The sequence below is a fragment of the Oncorhynchus keta genome, unplaced genomic scaffold (genome assembly GCF_023373465.1).
Source record: "Oncorhynchus keta strain PuntledgeMale-10-30-2019 unplaced genomic scaffold, Oket_V2 Un_contig_30172_pilon_pilon, whole genome shotgun sequence".
Taxonomy (NCBI): Eukaryota; Metazoa; Chordata; class Actinopteri; order Salmoniformes; family Salmonidae; genus Oncorhynchus; species Oncorhynchus keta.
The window spans coordinates 45001-48861 of record NW_026286931.1 but is presented as its reverse complement, the minus strand read 5'-3'; the positions used below and the strand labels follow the sequence as shown (position 1 = coordinate 48861).

The 3861-nt window shown below is 55.4% G+C and overlaps 1 long non-coding RNA gene across 1 annotated transcript; it reads left to right on the top strand.

The window, feature by feature from the left end:
* The first annotated feature begins 1401 nt into the window (after positions 1 to 1401).
* On the top strand, positions 1402 to 3344 carry LOC127923606 (uncharacterized). Its single transcript, XR_008114819.1, has 3 exons — positions 1402 to 1462; positions 2094 to 2228; positions 3141 to 3344. It is a non-coding gene; the product is annotated as an uncharacterized LOC127923606 (long non-coding RNA).
* The last annotated feature ends 517 nt before the right edge of the window (positions 3345 to 3861 follow it).

The following is a 3861-nucleotide window of genomic DNA, read 5'->3' as shown; positions in this document are numbered from 1 at the left end:
TTGTATTTATCACAACAGAACCAAGGCTAGCCTGTAGAAAAACAAACACAGTGTTGTATTTATCACAACAGAACCAAGGCTAGCCAGTAGAAAAACAAACATAGTGTTGTATTTATCACAACAGAACCAAGGCTAGCCAGTAGAAAAACAAACATAGTGTTGTATTTATCAGAACAGAACCAAGGCTAGCCTGTAGAAAAACAAACATAGTGTTGTATTTATCACAACAGAACCAAGGCTAGCCTGTAGAAAAACAAACACAGTGTTGTATTTATCAGAACAGAACCAAGGCTAGCCTGTAGAAAAACAAACATAGTGTTGTATTTATCACAACAGAACCAAGGCTAGCCAGTAGAAAAACAAACATAGTGTTGTATTTATCACAACAGAACCAAGGCTAACAGCCAGTAGAAAAACAAACATAGTGTTGTATTTATCACAACAGAACCAAGGCTAGCCAGTAGAAAAACAAACACAGACCAAACAATACATGTGCACAACACCTCCTCCTCTCTTCTGTTTTTCCAGAACAATCTGGGTTTTTTTTTCAATCAATTTCGCTATATGAGATTTCATCCAGTGCAATCAACAACAACAACAACAACAGTTAGAGAAGATACAACAATGAAACTGTACAAACGTCAGGTAACGTTGGGGTTAGTGGTGATAGTAGTAGTGTGTTTTGACACAGTTTTACAGTATACTCACAGAGAACGGATACACACAGTAGGCTATAGACACACTAGGCTATAGACACACTCACAGAGAACGGATACACACAGTAGGCTATAGACACACTCACATAAACAGAAGGAACAGTGTCTGGAGAGGGAGGAGTAGGCAGAGAGAGGACAGTGTCTGGATAGGGAACAGGAGGCAGAGAGAGGGACAGTGTCTGGAGAGGGAGGAGAGGAGGCAGAGAGAGGGACAGTGTCTGGAGAGGGAGGAGAGGGGAGGCAGAGAGAGGGACAGTGTCTGGAGAGGGAGGAGAGGAGGCAGAGAGGGGACAGTGTCTGGAGAGGGAGGAGAGGGAGAGAGAGGGACAGTGTCTGGAGAGGGAGGAGGGAGGCAGAGAGAGGGACAGTGTCTGGAGAGGGAGGAGAGGAGGGACAGTGTCTGGAGAGAGGAGAGACAGTGTCTGGAGAGGGAGGAGAGGGAGGTAGAGAGGAGAGACAGTGTCTGGAGAGGGAGGAGAGGGAGGCAGAGAGAGGGACAGTGTCTGGAGAGGGAGGAGAGGAGGCAGAGAGGGGACAGTGTCTGGAGAGGGAGAAGAGAGGGACAGTGTCTGGAGAGGGAGGCAGAGGAACAGTGTCTGGAGAGGGAGGAGAGAGGCAGAGAGGGACAGTGTCTGGAGAGGGAGGAGAGAGGCAGAGAGGACAGTGTCTGGAGAGGAGGAGAGAGAGGGACAGTGTCTGGAGAGGAGGCAGAGAGAGGGACAGTGTCTGGAGAGGGAGGAGAGGAGGTAGAGGGGAGACAGTGTCTGGAGAGGGAGGAGGGGAGGGAGAGAGGAGAGAGACAGTGTCTGGAGAGGGAGGAGAGGGAGGCAGAGAGAGGGACAGTGTCTGGAGAGGGAGGAGAGGAGGCAGAGAGAGGGACAGTGTCTGGAGAGGGAGGAGAGGGAGGCAGAGAGAGGGACAGTGTCTGGAGAGGAGGAGAGGAGGCAGAGAGAGGGACAGTGTCTGGAGAGGAGGCAGAGAGAGGAACAGTGTCTGGAGAGGGAGGAGAGGAGGCAGAGAGAGGACAGTGTCTGGAGAGGAGGCAGAGGAGGCAGTGTCTGGAGAGGGAGGAGGGACAGTGTCTGGAGAGGGAGGAGAGGTCTGGAGAGGAAGGAGGAGGAGGCAGAGAGAGGAACAGTGTCTGGAGAGGGAGGAGAGGAGGCAGAGAGAGGGACAGTGTCTGGAGAGGGAGGAGAGGAGGCAGAGAGAGGGGACAGTGTCTGGAGAGGAAGAGAGAGAGGACAGTGTCTGGAGAGGAGAGGCAGAGAGAGGGACAGTGTCTGGAGAGGGAGGAGAGGAGAGGAGAGAGGACAGTGTCTGGAGAGGGAGGAGAGGAGGAGAGAGAGAGGACAGTGTCTGGAGAGGGAGGAGAGGGAGGCAGAGAGAGGGACAGTGTCTGGAGAGGGAGGAGAGGAGGCAGAGAGAGGGACAGTGTCTGGAGAGGGAGGAGAGGGAGGCAGAGAGAGGGACAGTGTCTGGAGAGGAAGGAGAGGAGGCAGAGAGAGGGACAGTGTCTGGAGAGGGCAGAGAGAGGAACAGTGTCTGGAGAGGGAGGAGAGGGAGGCAGAGAGAGGGACAGTGTCTGGAGAGGAGGCAGAGAGAGGACAGTGTCTGGAGAGGAGGCAGAGGACAGTGTCTGGAGAGGGAGGAGAGGAGGCAGAGAGAGGGACAGTGTCTGGAGAGGGAGGAGAGGAGGCAGAGAGAGGGACAGTGTCTGGAGAGGGAGGAGAGGAGGCAGAGAGAGGAACAGTGTCTGGAGAGGAGGCAGAGAGAGGGACAGTGTCTGGAGAGGAGGAGAGGAGGCAGAGAGGGACAGTGTCTGGAGAGGGAGGAGAGGAAGCAGAGAGAGGGACAGTGTCTGGAGAGGGAGGAGAGGAGGCAGAGAGAGGGACAGTGTCTGGAGAGGGGCAGGAGAGGAACAGTGTCTGGAGAGGAAGGCAGAGGCAGAGGAGGAACGTGTCTGGAGAGGGGGAGAGGAGGCAGAGAGAGGGACAGTGTCTGGAGAGGAGGAGAGGGAGGCAGAGAGAGGAACAGTGTCTGGAGAGGGAGGAGAGGGAGGCAGAGAGGAACAGTGTCTGGAGAGGGAGGAGAGGGAGGCAGAGAGAGGAACAGTGTCTGGAGAGGGAGGAGGGAGGCAGAGAGAGGACAGTGTCTGGAGAGGGAGGAGAGGAGGCAGAGAGAGGGACAGTGTCTGGAGAGGGAGGAGAGGAGGCAGAGAGAGGGACAGTGTCTGGAGAGGAGGCAGAGAGAGGAACAGTGTCTGGAGAGGGAGGAGAGGAAGCAGAGAGAGGGACAGTGTCTGGAGAGGAGGCAGAGAGAGGGACAGTGTCTGGAGAGGAAGCAGAGAGAGGGACAGTGTCTGGAGAGGGAGGAGAGGGAGGCAGAGAGAGGAACAGTGTCTGGAGAGGAAGAGGAGAGAGGGAGGTCTGGAGAGGAAGCAGAGAGAGGGACAGTGTCTGGAGAGGGAGGAGAGGGAGGCAGAGAGAGGGACAGTGTCTGGAGAGGGAGGAGAGGAGGCAGAGAGGAGGGACAGTGTCTGGAGAGGAAGGAGAGGAGGCAGAGAGAGGGACAGTGTCTGGAGAGGGAGGAGAGGGAGGCAGAGAGAAGGGACAGTGTCTGGAGAGGGAGGAGAGGACAGACAGAGAGAGGGACAGTGTCTGGAGAGGGAGGAGAGGGAGAGAGAGAGGACAGTGTCTGGAGAGGGAGGAGAGGAGGCAGAGAGAGGGACAGTGTCTGGAGAGGGAGGAGAGGGAGGCAGAGAGAGGGACAGTGTCTGGAGAGGGAGGAGAGGAGGCAGAGAGAGGGACAGTGTCTGGAGAGGGAGGAGAGGAGGCAGAGAGAGGGACAGTGTCTGGAGAGGGAGGAGAGGGAGGCAGAGGGACAGTGTCTGGAGAGGGAGGAGAGGAGGCAGAGAGAGGGACAGTGTCTGGAGAGGAGGCAGAGAGAGGGACAGTGTCTGGAGAGGGAGGCAGAGAGAGGAACAGTGTCTGGAGAGGGAGGAGAGGGAGGCAGAGAGAGGGACAGTGTCTGGAGAGGGAGGAGAGGGAGGCAGAGAGGGACAGTGGTTATAAGGTAGTGTTGGTAACTAGTTAGACTAGATGTTCTGGTGTAAGGGTGTGGGGGGGTTCTTTACCCTCAGAGTCAC